General features: G+C 48.2%; 1 long non-coding RNA gene across 1 annotated transcript; it reads left to right on the forward strand.

Annotated features, from left to right (window-relative positions):
- The first annotated feature begins 5,184 nt into the window (after window positions 1-5,184).
- LOC123620455 lies at window positions 5,185-11,718 on the forward strand. The gene is made up of 3 exons (XR_006728842.1): window positions 5,185-5,232; window positions 7,739-7,915; window positions 11,648-11,718. It is a non-coding gene; the product is annotated as an uncharacterized LOC123620455 (long non-coding RNA).
- Window positions 11,719-16,922: the final 5,204 nt, after the last annotated feature.

The following is a 16,922-nucleotide window of genomic DNA, read 5'->3' on the forward strand; positions in this document are numbered from 1 at the left end:
ATTAAAAGAAAAGTTGTGATAAAATTTATACATCATAAAATTCACCATTTTAAAGTATACAGTTCAGTGGTGTTTTGTATGTTCGCGAGGTTGTGCAACCATCACCAATATCTAATTCCAGAACATTTCGTCATCCCCAAATGAGACTCTGTAACCCATTAAGAAGTCACTCCCTGTTCCTCCCTGCAGCCCCCGCCCCCCACAGATCTGCTCTCTGTCTCTCCAGAGTTGCCTATTCTACGTATTTCATACAAATTGAACCATATATAGTGTGTGGCCTTTGGTATCTGGCTTCTTTCACTTAGTGTATGTTTTTAAGGGCACTGACGCTGTTGTAGCATGTATCAGCACTTCACGCCTTTTTATGGCTGAATAATATCCCTTGTATGGGCATATCACATTTTGTTTATACATTCATCAGTTGATGGACATCTGGGTTGCTTCGACCTTTTAGCTATTGTGGTAAGTGCTGTTATGAAAATTCACGTGCAAGTTTTTGTTTGAGTACCTGTTTTCAATTCTTTTGGCTATATATTAATATCTAGGAGCAGAATTGCTGGATCCAATGGTAGTTCTCTGTTTAAACTTTTGAGGAACCACCAAATTGTTTTTCATAGCAGCTGCCCCATTTTATATTCCCACCAGCAATGTATGAGGGTTCCAATTTCCCTACATGCCTGCCAACAACGTATTATTTTCCATTTTTCTAAAAAATTAATCCATACTAGTGAGTGCGAAGGGGTAGCTCATTGTGGTTTTGATTTGCATTTCACTAATGACTAATGATGTTGAGCATCTTTTCATGTGCTTATTGGCCATAAGCACATCTTCTCTGGAGAAACGTCAATTTCAGTCCTTTGCCCATTTACAAATTCAGTTGTCTTTTCTTTGCTGAAGGGCTGATGTTTTTATAGTGACTAGATCACAACTTATAAAGGGTGAGATCTTGGACAAGTTGCTGAACCTCTTCTGGAGGATAAATGAGGGCTAATGACAGAACCCACAGGAAAGGGTGGTTGTGAAGATTAAATGACTTACTGTGGGTAGAGCTATCTATGTCTGTCCATGTAACTGATAGCCCTTCTAAGACATGAGATGGGACTAACAATAGTAACAAAACGAGAAATTACCAGGGATTAATACCTGCTGGGAAGTAAATAAAACAGTGATGCAATAGAGAGTGACTGGAAGGCTATTTTAGGTTGGGTGGACAAGGAAGGCTTTTCGGAGGAGGTGACATTTGAGCTGACACCGGAACGGCAGGAAGGAGCCAACCATGTGAAGATTCGCGTACAGGAAGGGCATTCCAGGCTGAGGGAATGGCCAGGGCAGAGGTCTGAAGGCAGGAACAAGCCCGGCCAGTTCAAGGAACTGCTTGGGAGAAGGTCAGAGCTGCTTGGGCAGGGGATGGAGGAGGCTGGGCGTGCCCCTGTGGGGTGTTCCTGGCTGACAGTGACAGCGTGAGAAGGCAGCTTTGGAGTCAGGAAGCTGGGCTGTGCGGGTCTCTGCTTGTTACTTAGGCACACTTGAGACAAGTTACTCAGCCCCTTTGGAAAAGGCCTCTATTTTCTCATGTTGAAATGGAGGCTGGTTATACCTACTTCATGGGTCTACAAATGAGATAAACAAAAGTGGGGCCCCGACATTTTAGACAGTATTAATCGCATCAGTGTGGAGTGAGGGATGGTCAACTGCAGTTTAGCTAATCCCTTTGTACTGGCCAGGAAAGAGGACATGCAGTGCGGGTGTGTGTGAAAATACATTTTCATGGCTGTGCAAGTGGAGAACGCAGCCTGTTCTTCTACCGCAATGGTTCTTGCAGGGCTCTTGGCCTCCCTCCCACCTTCCCACCTTCCTTGGACCTTCCCTCGGGGTCTGGTCCAGTTGAGCATTTACTGAGCACCCACTAAGTGCAGATGGGAGACTCTAAAGGTGGTGATACAGTCTGGGTCTGCAGGGAGCTCACCACACACCTCCTCCCACAAAGCATCTCTACATGGTATCTTTCTTTCTCTCTCTCTCTCTCCCCCCGGCCCCGTGCAGTGGTTGAAGAGTACTCTGAAGCCAGCCTGCCTGGGTTTAACCTGGACCCACGCTCCCTAGTTACTTAACTTCTCTGTGCCTCAGTTTCCTCATCTGTGAAATGAAGGTAACAGTAGTACTTACCCCATAGGGTTATGATGAGGGCTCCACATACGTCATTTTAATATAGGGAAAGTGCTAGAAGAATGCCTGGTAGACAAGTGCTAGGTAAATATTTGTTTATTAAAATCAATAAAATCAATAAAATCGATGAAAACATCAGCTTTGTGACGCTGGCAAGCCTTTTGACAGCCAGAGCCTCAGTTTCCAGATCTGGGGCTATCGCGAGGCTCCAGTGGGATGACGGTGTGCGCAGCACCTGGCACTGAGAGTCTCTCCGCAGGTGCCAGCTCCGTCCCTTCCTCTCGGCCCGGGTCAGGCCGGGACCCTGCCTGCCTTTCCCACGAACTCCTCAAGAGCAGAGAAACGTGCCTTACTGAGGTTCTTAGGAATCTGTGTTCCCTGGGATTGGAAAAGGAGAAGAGCAATTGCCTCTCTGGTTTGGAAGAGAAGATGGGCATGGGGGTGTGTGTGCGCGCGCGCGTGCGTGCCAGGCAGGCGGTGCAGACGCAGCGCCGGCCACACCCGCGGGGCCCACACAGAGCTGCTCTGTGCAAGGAGCGATTTTACCGAGCCTGGGGCCGCCGGGAGCGAGGGCGGGCGCAGGGCCTGCGAGGGCCCGGCCGGCCACTGGGGGTCAGTGTGTCCCCGCCGCAGGCGCCGCCGGCCGCTCACCTGACCCGGGCGGGCGCCCACTGCCAGTTCTTGACAGTTTGCAACATGTCCTGCCCCACATTAAAAAAAAAAAAATTAATTAATGTATCTCTCTCCGTAGTAGAGAACGGAGCCCAGACAACCGAAATAACAAGCCGGCTCTCTTTGCAGGAAAATGCAGAAGGTGGTTAAACCGTCCCGTCCTTTGGATTCCTGGGCTGGAAGAATAAGGATCCAACTGCGGTTTCTGCTCCCGTTATCTTGGTGCCGCCGAGGGTGCCGCGGGAGGGGGGGGGGAGGCGGGGATCTGCTGAATTCTTCCTTTTCTATTTTCTGCCTGGGCGAGGAGGAGGGCGTTAATGCCGGCTGGCAGTTACATGAAACTGAGATGGATGGTAATGGGGTGTGTTAACAAACAAGGGCAGGAAATACAGTGTCATATTTTCTGGAGGGTGAACCGCTCCCGGGAGACAGATCTGGAGGCTTCCAGCGAGGAGACACTTTGAAGAAAAAAAAAAAAAGCCCTGTGCGATCTCTCTCTCTCTCCCTTCACTTTCCTGTGCCTCTTTGGTGAGACATAAATTTAGTTTTATCCCTGTCTGGCTAACAGGCAAATAACAGGGCACAAAAAAGAAAAGAGAAAAACAACCCACTTAGATTTCCTCTTCCATGTTTAGTTATTCCTTTGTCTCAGGCTAACTCTGGAGGTAAACAAGGCTTCAGGACTTGGAGGTAGACTTCACAGCACCACAGCTACCTGCCTGGAACCTGGAGCCAGCTGTGTGCAGGCACTGCCCGCCCTCCGTCCCACCCTCTCAGCAGATACGATGCCCTGAAGCTGCCTCCTCGCTGGTGCTTTGCACATGGGGGGAACACTGTCACCCCATTCCCGCGTCCTTGTCACCCTCCTCCAAGGCACCTTTGCTGATTCCTGCTGCAAGGACCCACCACTCCCACCTGCCTGGCCACCCATTTCCCCCACTATCCCTTTCTCTGGACAATGAGCTCTTTGAAAGCCTGGCTGCTGTCTCGTTTTTCTTTGCATCCATAGCACCTGGTGCAGTTCCTGGTACATTGTCAGTAGGTACTTGATATATATTTGTGAATAAGTAATGATATGCTGAACTCCTCTGATAGAAATAATCATGGCCAATGTATACTGAATACATCCCCTGTCCTCAATGCTTTGCATGCTTGCTCAATCCTACACCATCCCATGAGATGGAAACCAGCATGTCACCGTCATCAGCCCCATTTTACAGAGTCAGAGGTTGAGCCTCGGGGGTAACTGACTTGCCCACGGTCACAGAGGCTGGCAATTGCACAGCAGGGATGCAGATCTGGCAATTGATGCTTCAGGACCTCTCCCTCCTCGGACAGCCTGCCACACAACACCTGGGCCCCTCGCATGGCATTTCACACTTACTAACTTACATTACTATAAATCATGTGTGCTCTGGTTAGATTTCCTTGCAAAACTGTAACCTCCTTGAGGCCAGGGTTTTAGTTGCAGCTTCTCTGTGGCCCTCAGAGAGAAAAGACCAAATAAAGGCAAGGGTCTGGGTCCTCTGGAAGCAGGCCTTTGGATTTGGCTTTGGTTTGCACTGAGTGCATCCCCATGGAGCCCGGCTACTTCTGAACTCTAGAGCCAGGCTGCCCGTGTTAAAATTCCAGCTCTGCCACTTACTAACTGAGCCAGTGGCTTAACCTCTCTGGGCCTCGGTTTTCTCCTTTGCAAAATAGGGATAATAACCCACCTCATGGAGCTGTCATGAGGATGAAATAAATGAATGTATTTGCTTTGAAAGTTGCTTGGCACAAATCTCGATTAAGTGTTAGTGGTTCTTATTTTGAGACACTGGACACAGAATCTGCATTCTTTGCTGCCACTTTGAACTGTATGTTTGTCCCTGTACAGTTCATTGAACGACCATGGGCCTCATAACTCTGTCTTTTTCATTTAAAAAGTTGTTATTCCATTAAAAACCAAGAACACACCAAACCAACAACCTTGCTCCTTTGAGGCGACGAGGGAAGACAAGCATTTGGCATTTCACCTTAGACATTCACTTCCTGTTGCTTATTAACAACATATAAATCAACAAGGATGCCCATATAAGGCCTGGTATTCCATACATTCGGCGTAGGGCTGCTTTGGGTGGACACACACTCACAATTAATGAAGTCAGCCAGCTTCTCCGGATGGAAATAAATACCCAAGGAAGAGAAACCCAAGACCAAAGGCTTGGGACACCCCGCGCCGTCGGCACCAGCTCACGCTCTTCCTGTGAGTGACACAGCATGACTCGATACTTACTCCTTCCTGAGAGCTGGGCGAACCCACTACGGCCGCATTTTTGTCAACGTTCCCAGTGGTGTCACCAGATACGGCGTTCTCTAAGGCCAGAATGCGTGCTGTTGAGTTTTCTGCAGAAGGTGGGCGGAGAGGAGGACACAGATCTGTGTGTGGGTGGGACTCAGACTGCTTGGGACAGATTCTCATAGTTGTCACTCGGTCTCCAAATGTGTACGGAGCACTTGCCATATCCCTGGGCCCAGTGCTAGGTGTGGGGGTCTTGGTGGGTCCTTCTCCATGGAGGGTGCAGCCTAATGGGGAACAAGCACCACTGCTCTGCTGAGGGTTGTGAGGAAGAGGCCAATGTGCTCGGGGTGCTGTGGAGTCTACAGAGGGGGTAGGGGACCCCGTTTTGGCCCGGGGGTCAGGGAAGGCTTCCCAGAGGACTGCTGTCTAAGCTGAGTGATGAGGAATGAGCAGGAGGTGGCTGGGCAAAGAGAGGAGGTAGCCTGTTCCAAGCTTGTGCAAGACCCTGAAGTGGAGGACATGGAAGGTTTGAAAACCCAGAGGAGGCCTTGAAGGGCTGGAGTGGAGAGAAGCACAGGGCAGGGGGAGTGAGTTGGGACGAGCTTGCAGAGGCAGGGAGGGGAGGCCATCCACAGGCTTGATGGCTGTCGTTAGGATTAGGGTAAGGATTTGAGGGTTCATGACAAGGGTTATAGGATACAAGGGAAGGATTTTAAGGAAGGAAAAGAAGGTAATGAGATTTACATTTAAAAAAACATCATTTGCGTTAAATGGGTATCTGCAGTGTGTATTGGAGAGGGTTACAGAGAAGCCAAGGTGGCATGGGAGACCTATTAGCAACCTCTGTAGTAGGCTGGGAGCGGGCTTGGAATAGGGGCAGGGGAGAAGGTAGGTAGATTCTGTAGACATTTAGGGGATAGGAGTGATAGGATTGGATATGGGGACAAGGGAGAAAGAGGATTCACAGAGGACTCCCAGGTTTTGAGTTCAAACAAAGTAGTAGAGGGTGAAAGGAGAACTGGTTTGGGGCAGACCAGGCCACATGTTCAATTGACGTGTTGAGTTTGAGGTCCTGGTAAGATGTCCAAGGGGGGCTACTGGGTAAGGCCTGGGGTGCAGCAGATAGGCTGAGCCGGTGTATGAGACTGGGAGTCACTGGCTCACAGATGGCATCTGAAGCCAGAGAGTGGACAAGGCATGGAATTGGAAGGGTTGGAGAAGGGAAGGTGATACAGGGTGGGCTTGGGCTCTCCTGTGGGACAATTTGGCATTTGTCTGGGTAACCAATCTTAGGTGGCAAAACAGTTTTTGCACTTTTATGTTTTTGGAAGGAATAGTAGTGACAGGCCCTTGAAATTTCAGCCACATGATGAGTCTTCACTGTCATTCTTAGCCTGCTTTGGGGAGCCGGCTGAGCCTTATTGAGGTCGAAAAGTCATCAGTCCTTTGCTGCTGCTTTACTTCGCTTTGCCAGAGATCTTCCCAGCTGATCTTGTTGGAAGAAGGATTCTCTTGTGTGCTCCTCTGTCTCTTGACCCATTGTAGTTCTCCCTGGGTGGCCTTTGGGGCAGGTGGGGATTCCTGAAGAAAGCAAGGTTGTGTGGCCTCTCACCTGGTGGCCTTTACCCTCTCACCTTTACACTGTCTCTGATTCCGTTTTCCTGAATGTGTGCAATGTGCTCTGCTGGTGGCAGGGAGATGATTTTAGGTGGTAGACAGACATGACATTAAATTACAGTAACTCTTAGAGTGATAAACTTACTTTATGTTCAATCCTGCTATGGAAAGGAGAAAATTCCAGGATGTTTTTAATGCTTACTGATTTCTCTTTTTAACAAAGAGTGAGCAGACCCCTGGGGCCAGACAAAACCTCAGCCAGCACCACTATCTAGTGACAATTAATCGTTTTATTTTCATTGATTTTTAAAAAATTTTCCTTCTCTTTATGGCAAGTGAGGCTGGTTTGCTTTTGTAGCTGTAGTGCCGTTCGCTGCATATTCTAGCTGTCGGTTTTGTGGAGTTAATTTGTCACCTTGGATAACCTAGCCTATCCTGACTGCTGCAGTAATGATGTAAAATATTCTTCTGAAATAAATGCATTTGTGTAATTTTACAGCTCCACACAGCTAGGGCAAAATACATGAAGATGGTAACATCAGCCACAAAGTCTGGAAAATGATTGATTGGATTAAATACATTTTTTTTTTTTTTAAAGGGGCTGACGTAATTAGGATGATCAGGCCTCCTGGTTTTCCTGGAATTGTGTTCCTGGGATGTGAAAGTTTTAGAACTAGGAAAGTCCCAGGCAAACCAGGATGAGTTCGTCAGTCTGGTCTTAAGTTAAACTAACTGGTTATCTTCCTCAGTTGGTCTTAACCAAAGTGGGTGGCTGGGCGCATTCATCAGAGTCTCTAGGGGCCACTGGGTCGTATGAGGGAGTCCCTGGATCTTTGCTAAGTCTCCCCTGCCCAGCCTGGCTGAACTGTGTCCCCTGACAGATGAGGAAATCAAAGAGGAGTAAAGTGACTGATTGGTTCGAGGATGCACAGACAGCACATGGTAGAATGAGGAGTAGAACCACATCTCCTGATGGTTAATTCCGGTTAATTTTCTTCCCAGGGTCCCCAGCCAGAGCCCTTCGCTCTACTCTGTCCTTCCCTGCACAGCCTGTTTGCTTTCAGTTGTCTGTATGATGGTGTTAAACCAATGGACAATTAGACGGCCTGTGCTAAATCGAGACACTGTCCTAAGAGCTCTATACATATCAACCATTGATCTTCACAATAATCCTCTGAGGTAGGTGCTATTATTATATCCTTTTTACTCATAAGGAAACTGAGGCATCATGAGGTTAAGTCACCTGCCCAAGGTTTTCCAGCTAGTCAGTGGCAGAGGCAAGATTTAGAACTGGGCTGTCCGGCTTGAGTCCACATGTGTAATCACCAAGCCGACCTGCCTCACTGCGCCTGGGGGTGCTTCTACGAGCTCTGCTGTTAGATGGCAGCTCTGGCGGGTGATGTCCACATTTGCCTTGTGTGCGGTACCGGGAAGGACTCAGGTTTAGGTGTCACAAGGTCTGGGTTTGAATTCTGGCTCCAGCATTTACTTAAAATGACTGGGCCTCACTTTACTTGTGTATAAAATGGGAAAATAGTAATAATAAATAATATTATATCTGCTTTGCTTTGCTGGGTTTTCATAAGGATCACATAAATAAGTCTATATAAAAGGTCTTTGTGAATAGCAAAGTACAAAACAGCTGGGCGTGATAGCTCATGCCTGTAATCCCAGCACTTTGGGAGGCTGCGGTGGGAGGATCACTTGAGGCCAGGAGTTGGAGACCAGCCTGAGCAACATACAGAGACCCCATCTCTATGGGGAAAAAAAAAAGCAGGGTATAAAAAAACAAGCACAAGACAGACATCGATTAGTTTTTATAAAACAGACAGTAGCACAAAGCTGTTAAAGGCATGATAACAATGTGAAAAGGCAATGGATTGGCTAATTAAAAAGGCCCTGATTAAAAGTGTGGATGGCAGTGACATAAATAGTAAGTGCTCAATCACATTTGCTGAACAGAAGAATGAATGATGTGCTTTGGAAATGAGAATCAAGACGGAAATGCTGATGGTATGATAAAGCACACAGACCTCGTCAGAAAAGACAAAAGACAAAAGAAAGCCTCTGTATCATACTACTGCTATTAGGTCTGTCTGCCTTACAGATGAGAAAGCCCAGTTAAAGAGAGCCCGAGAGACTCGCACAGAGCATACCTCTGCTCCCAGCGCTGTCCTCCGCAGCTGCTCGCTCTTGGAGTCTCATTTCCCTCCTCGACATTGGGATAGTGAGCATTAGATGATGCATTAATGTTTCATTCAATACATCAAGCGCTCAGCACGGTGCCAGACACCTGGGGATCCCTCGGTCGATATCAGCTGCTATTATTAGTGCTGGAGGGACCTGGTTGAAAGGGAACCAATAGTTATGGCATCGAAGATGCTGATTTGTATTTCTCCATCTCCGCTGACATGCTGGAGTTGCCATGGGAGGCTGTGAGACCTTCCTCTGGTTTCAAAACCTCTCTGATCCTTCTTGGAGGCAGAAGGATGCCTTTTAAGACCCCTTACGGCCTCTCTTTGATTCCAGCCCATCCTCTGGGTTTGAACCTCTCATTTAGTCAATCTTTTCACATCTTTATGCTTTAGCAAAGTGGCCACCCAATAAAGAAGTTAGTGCTGCTTCCCTTCAGCAATGACATGCTCGTGCGAACAAAGTGTCTTTCAGACGACCAGAGGCCCAGGAGGCCCCGAGGCTGAGTTTCTGGAAGCAATGGCAGGCTGTCGTGCTGTCCCCCTCCATCCACCCTCAGGGTGTTATCTGTGGGGGCTGGAAAACACTATCAAAACAGGCCCCATCTGTTCCTGAAGTCGTGGAAGAATATGCGTGTGACAAATTTACAGGGTCACTGGAAGACCCTCTAATTTTCTGGGGAATGACAAGGCGTCTGTGGCCACGTTGTGTAAAATTTCCTCTTTTATACCCAGGTTACAGGCCGTGGACTATTTACTTGGAGTCTGAGGGTATGTTTACCATTCAGGCAACATCACAAGCTGTCAAAGAAATCTACTCAGAGTAGGATGTGTTGGGTGTCTCGCCTTTCTAAAAATGACACTTGGTTCTTTTTTTTTTCTTTTTTTTAATAAATCTTTTTAGGCGTTATGTTCACAGTGCAAATAGCTCAGAAAGGACACTGGTAGGAAGTCAAAGTTTAAGTCAGGGCAGATGTGTTGTGTGGAAACAGTACTCAACCCAGCAGCTTTGCCGAGAAAGGAAGTGGGCTATGTATTGGATTCCCTCTACGACGTTCAACCAAAGCAGATTATTGGGGGATAATGCTATATTGATCTGCTGAGTAAGCAACTTCCGTGTTTGAAGGCTCCGTGTGTCATTCTGAGCAAACACCGGATGGTATAGAGAAGTTGCCTCCAGAGTCAACAGCTGAAGGAATGCTTTGGGGAGAGATTGGAGAACATGTTTTTCCAAATTTAGAACCTGCTCACATTTCGTGGCTTCTGACGTGAATATTGAACTTGAACATAAAGTTCTAGCAAAATACAATTTCCTGATTCAGAGTAAGATGCTGTCTAAGGGAGCCGGTGAGAATGTCTTGGAGGTCCACCATCTCTTACAAAACAGCCTGTTTGAGGGTTCAAGTGTGAATGAACCAGGACTAGACGGATTCCGTTTCCCTTGAAATCCATGTGGCTTTTAGAATTAAGCAGCAGCAGGGTGGTAGTGTGGGGGTGGAGAGGAAGAAAGAACTCTGGAAAAAGTACATTTGAGGTTTTGCTGACTCAAAGACATTTGAAAATTAGTGTGAATTCTTCTAGCAGGTCCAGACAGTCTGTGAATCTTGCAGACTTAGTTTTCGGTCTCATAAATACCCAAGAGGAGTTGTTGGAGAACAGAGTGGGCATCAGGCCACAGGGACTGCCACCCTGGGCTCTGCCCGCCTGCCTTTATCACAAGGCTTCAGTCCCCGGGACTGCGCTGATCCTGTACCTACTGATCTTGAGGCTCTCACAGCCTTGAGGTTGGGTTGAGTGACCCCATATCCCAGCTCCTACAATCTTTCTAAAGTTCTCTAATCACGTCACTTAGAGGACAGACTTAAGACCCCTCGGTAGCAGCGCTGCTGTTCCAGCGTGGAGCCCGCTGTCCTGAGCATGGCCTGCCGCCCTCCCCAATGTCGTCTCTTGCTGCTTCCCACACTGGATCCTCTGGCCCTACTGAGCCACTCTTGTCCCCTCTAAAGCGCACCATACCCTCTCTGGCTTCTCTGTCTTTGTCATTTGTTCTGCTTAAAATAGCCCCTTCCTATCTCCCCTATTTATCCAGGAGTCCTTCCCAGAACCCCCTCCCAAGCCCAGGGCTAGGATAGGCTCCCCCTTTCCTTGCCACCTCTGCATGGGCACCCTGAATTTACCTCTACTGTGGAGCTCACTGCTATCTGTATGACAGTGCTGTGTTTCCGTGTGAGGAGCTGGAGCACATGATATTCACCAGATCCTGGGGACAGCAGGCTGTCCTGGGGTATGTCACAGCAGGGAGTGGGGAATAGATCACTCTCCTGGGGAGCTGCACAGTGGGGAAAGTCCCCTGCCATTAATAGCTTGGGCCTTGGGGAAGTGGGTGGTTATTGGTGGGAAACCAGCAAGACGGTGGAAGGCTGTAGGGTGTAGGACATAATCCTTTACTGTAACTCCTCAGATCCACAGCAAAGTCACCAAGTCCACAAAACCACCACTGGATTTGTATTTCTTGTGGAAAAATGATAAAGGGGACTAGAATGGTGTCCCAAATGGCTCATGTCCACTCTGGGATTGCCCCTATAGACACGAGAATGGAGACAGGATCAGCAGGAAGAAAGTGGGAATTTCCATAAATTGTGGGGAGAGGGTCTGGATTTACACAGGTTATAAAGTTGGGGATTTGAGCTATGGGTGATACTTGTTTCTTTTTCCACAGGACTGTGAGCTCCTGGGGCATCTTCCCTGTCCTCATAGTGCCTGGAACGGTGTTTCGTACACACAAAGCACCCAGTAAATGTTTGTTGAATGAATTAACACATTTGAGAGACTGGCAAGATTATGTTCCAAGCATCCTTGCTTAAATTTCCTTTGATGCTTTATCTTGGCACAAGGCCCTCACTGGTCCAGCCTCTGCTCATATTAATACCTCTGTCCTCCTCTCCTAATGGGCCCCATCCCCTGGCAGCCACTCTGGCTTCCTTCCATGTCCCTGCCACCCCAGGGCCTTGGCATGTGCTGTTCCTTCTGCCCGGAACACTGTCCTTTGCTCTCGTCCATTGCCTGGTTATCTCAAGCTCATCATTCATGTTGCACCCCAAGTTTTACTTTCTCAGGGAGGCCTGGGCTGGCCTCTTCCCCAACCAAGTCACCCAACTCCTGATTGTCTCTCACAGCACTGCAAAACTCCCTGTCCTAGTACTTTTTGCAATTGCACATTTGTACTTTTTGTGTGGTTATGTGGATAGCTGCCTGCCTGTCTCTTACACTAGCAGGACCACATTTGCGATTGTTCCCTGTGGTATTCCCAGTGATTAGCATAGCGCCTGTCACAGAATGGGTGCTCAATAAACGCTAGGTAAGTGTGTGAATAAGCATTAAGTGTTTGCGGTGTTTGTGCATGGGTGTTTTCTCCAGCATGTTGGAGGCCGCTCCTGTAGGCCTGGGACTATATAATCATCATATAACAACGAACCTGTGACGGGGGCCCTCATATGCACGAGACACTGTGCTAAGCCCTCTAAATACACCATCTCACACTAGCCCCACTGTACCCCTGCGGGGTGGGACTGTGATTGTCCCACCTTATAGTTGGTGAGGTGGAGATTAAATGAGATTAATCAGTGAGATTAAATCATGTCCCCAAGGTAACAGATATAGGAAGGGACAGTCTGAACTTGAGGTCAACTCTGGCTCACACTGAAGCCTGGGCTCTTTTCTCTTTTAGCGCCTCCTGTTGCTCTTGCTTTTTTTCTCCCCCACGAAGGGCCATGTCGGTCTCCGCGGGCACTAAACGTGCAGGGATCTGCTGCAGGCCGGTACTGCACACACGTGAGCCCCGCCACATGTGAGCAGGGGAACAAACACCAGGCGGGGCTGTCAGCAGGCACAGGGACCCGTCCTGGCTCTACTCTCAGTCGCTTGGTCACCCTGAGCAAGTCATGTTTTCTTTGTGAACCTCAGATTTTTCGACAGTAAACCTGGGAATTGATCCCAAATGATCTCTAATTTCTACCTGGTGCTAATTCTGGTTAAGTATTGACTGGATCTATAGGGTTCTTTCCAGCTCTGCCTTTCTTCCTGTTCCCTGAACACACCAACCTTCCTGCCCCATGGCCTTGGCATCTGCCAGGCCCTCTGCCTAGATCTTCCTCCCCTGGTTTCAGGAGCTGGGCCGGCCCCTGGTCATGCAGGGTTCAGGGTAAGTGTCACAGAGAGGCCTTTCCCAGCCACCTGAGCTAATGTTGGGCCCCACCCAGTCACTCTCTATTACCTGGGCCTGGTTTGTTTTTTTCATAGCACTCATCACCATTTAAAATTTTATGTATGTATGCACTTATATATATATATATAAATTTAAAAATATTTCTACTGATAATAAGCATAAAATATAAAATTCTTCTATCTCTATGATATGTCACTGTTCATTATTTATGGATTCCCTGTCACTAGAATGTGAGGCCCATAGGAGCAGGGCAGGGGGCTGACTTATTTCTTGCCACACTTATAGCTCTTGGGAGGAGTGCAATGAGTAGTTACTGATGCATTGAATGATTGAATGAATGAATGAGTGAGTGAGTAAAGAGTTCTCCACTCTCCAAAGCACCAAGGATAGGGACATAGCAGGGAGGGAGGGTCAGGTAAGACCAAGGCCACTGATGCCATTATCAGAAGCCCAGCCTCAACCCCATAGCATACTTCCTGGAGCAGTGCCAGTGCCCAGTAAACAGTCATTAAATATGTGAACTCATTTCACCAAGTAGGCTGTGGCATCTGTCCACCCTGTGTGACAGTGGTGCTTGCAGGCCCAGTTAGAGTTATCCTGGAGGAGGATCACAGACCCCAAACAGCCCAGATGAAAGGGCTCCCTCCCACCCCACCCTCCCACCCTTTCTCCCTTCTTCAGACCAGAGAATGTCCACGCCCAGCTGCCGGACTATGTCACCCAAGGAGTTTGTGTTCAAACTTTGGGGGCATTTCCAAAATTCTCAGACATTGTGCTGATATAAAATCTACAGCTTCTGGGATTCTGAGGGTTCAGCTCTGATATTTAAAAAATATATTCTACAACATGAAGAAAATGCACTCTCTGCTTCCTGCCCCTTGCCTGCCAGAGCCCCCCCCCCACCTGCCACCACCCCGAGTGTCCATTTGATACCTCAGAGCTGCCCGGAGACTGGAGAGAAACGGATTTTATTTTACATCCTACAGCTGCCGCGATGCTGGAGAAACCCCACGTATTTAAAATAGTCAAATGGCTTCCAGGCTGACAATATGTCTTATTTAGTTGATTTGGAGCCTGCTGCCCAGTTGACCCATTTCTGGAAAGCAAAAGAAAAAAGTAAAACGTGAAGGCTTCAGTCTACTCCTGTTGCCCTATGTCCGTAAGAGCCACTTAGGCAGAATTTAATATTTGCTGCCCCCGCCCTCTTTTTGGACCAGCTCTCCACCCAGAAAGGGGGAAACCGTGGTTCTTAGACTGAAAAGTGCCTCCAGGGGTGAGATGAGGGGCTCAGGGATTCATCAGAGCTCTCTGCCCGCCTCTGGGCTGGCCCTCATTCAACTGTCCCCCACTGCCATCCCCACCCCCTGCCCCGAAAAGGAATCTAAAAACACTGAGAGGAGGCGATTTCACAGTCTCTCTAGGAGTCCTCTTTCATGGTCCAATAAGCCCTTACAGTCAGGAAGTCATTTCTTGGTCTGACCTAAGGTTCTTATGCTGCATTAAACCGTGCTGATCTTAAAGGGTCCGGGTTTCCTGGATGGCACCTATCTCGGGCTTTCCTGGGGCCCAGGAAGGTAAATGAGCTGGCTTTAAAGGCACGTTTTAGAGGAAATCTGTCTTCCACTGTCTAATGGCCGCAGCGTTCCTGCTGCTGGGGCCTTTGATGATTTCCTCGCCCGCCAAGGATGCCCGCCCCACAGCGGGGAGGCCGCCCCGAGTTCCGCAGCATCCTGGGGCCGGGCTCTTAGGCGAGGTGCAGATGAGGCTTGTTGCGCTATATTCTAATCCTTAACCCTCTTTGGGGACCGGTGCTGAGAGTGGTCTTAATTTTGTCCTTTAATTGCTTTACTAACCCGCTGGCTCCATCTCATTCTTCACGCTGCTCTTTAGGATACCCCAGCTGGAGAGGGGTCGCAAGTGGAGACCCTGCCTCCAGGCTGCGCTCAACCCTGTCACCGTGGACTGAAGGCACTTCCCCTTGTTCCAACCACTCTGACCACCACGGATTATGCTTTCCAGTTTTGAATGAAACTTCTAGACCTGCAGGCCCTCGCACGGGCTAGCGCACAGAGGGCAGATATTTGTGAATGGAGAGACGAATGAATGAATGGAGTGGGGCATTACCGGGTACCAGGCTAGAGGTGTGGCATCTTGGGTTTTCAGCTGCTTCCTTGTTTAGCAGTGGGTTTTCTGCCGCCCACCAACTGAGATCACAAAGCACATTTAGTAAGAAGAGAAAATTCCAGTAACCCGGGACAGGGGAGACCCAACTGGGAATCCGGGAAAGAGTTTGAGCAAAGTTTGGCTTTGGTATTCTGCCATGAACCAGGCAGGAACCAGGCCGAGGAGACAAAACTGCCTCTTGTATTGGTGGCATCAGCTCCAAGGTGCTTTTCCAACTCCACCTTTGGGATCCAGGGAACTCTCTTGCCTTCCTTTCTCTGAGCCCCCGTGTCTGCCTCAAGCCCAACAGAGCCAAACTGAGGACAGTAGTGTCGTGTTCAAGGTAGCTCTGAACTGAGAGGACAGCTCCCTTCCCTGAAATTCCTAACAAGGGATATGCTGTAAATACAATGTCTACATCTGCCTGTCCTCCTCTGACAAAGCAGCCCCCAGAGCTTTGAAGCCTGGTTTCTAGAACAAAATGTAATGATGTAAACTACTGAACCGGAGGAGGTGACACTGTTTTGCAAAGGCCATGAATGAGCAGTGAGTTTGGAAACTGATTGTCCTGGGAACCAAATCCCACTGCATCTAGTAAAACAGAATTTCAACACAAGAAGCTTCTCTTTTTAACATTTCCTATGACTAACATAATAACTCTCCTTCGGCACATACCCTGCCCTGCCAGAGCAGAGGAGACACTGTAGCCCATGGGCTGGAGTGGATGACTCTTCCCCAAACCTCACATGGGAGCCCCCAGGATCTTGTCTCCCCAACAGCCTCAAAAAACAAAACCCACATCAGTCTTCAGCCATCAGACCAAGTAATATCCCCAAAGTCACCAGAGTACAATGAAACCAGCAAATGAACACATCAAGGAACTGAAATAATATATCTTCCTCCTTGTTCTATAGTTAACTGAGCTGATTAATTTATGATGGTCCTCAGCTTTTTGCAGCTTGAAAAACAAAATAAAATACAGTTGGATAAATCTTGAGTTTCTCTCTCTTGGAAGGTGTTCTAAATGTCTTCTCTTGTGTCCCCACCCTGACTTCCTCTCTCTCCCAGGAAACAGGATGCTGCCCTCAGGATATGATGCCTCAGCCTGAGCTCTGACAGGCCCTCCTTTTTAATCCCAAGGTCATTATCGAGTTCTCAGGCCTGTGGGAAGTTGTCTTCATGGTAGGAAGTTGTCTCCAACTGAATTTTACCATGCTTATTATACTCAGTGGTTCCTAGGAAAAAAAGGTGACCGCCTCACAAACTAGCACGCATATTTTAATTGTGCACTTCGTCAGGTTTTCCTTTGTGCCTTGGCCACCAGGAAACTCGGTGAAAGTTTTGTTCAATTGCACTACTTTTCCTTAGTTTAAGCTTTTTGATTCTGAGCTCCACTAAGCTATAGCTGCTCTGAGGGCAGGAGTCTCTATACCCTTTCAGATGGACAAAAGGACTACTAGAAAAATCAAAGGTAAGAGTCTAGAGAAGAGAGAGGCATGTTTCCAAAAGAATTGTGGGTACAGCTTTTGGTATCTGGAGTTGAATGGAATCAAATTCACTGAAAACCAACAAAGTTTTGCAGAGAGCTTATTGTCAAAATCACCAC

The sequence above is a fragment of the Lemur catta genome, chromosome 15, assembly GCF_020740605.2.
Source record: "Lemur catta isolate mLemCat1 chromosome 15, mLemCat1.pri, whole genome shotgun sequence".
Lineage (NCBI taxonomy): Eukaryota > Metazoa > Chordata > Mammalia > Primates > Lemuridae > Lemur > Lemur catta.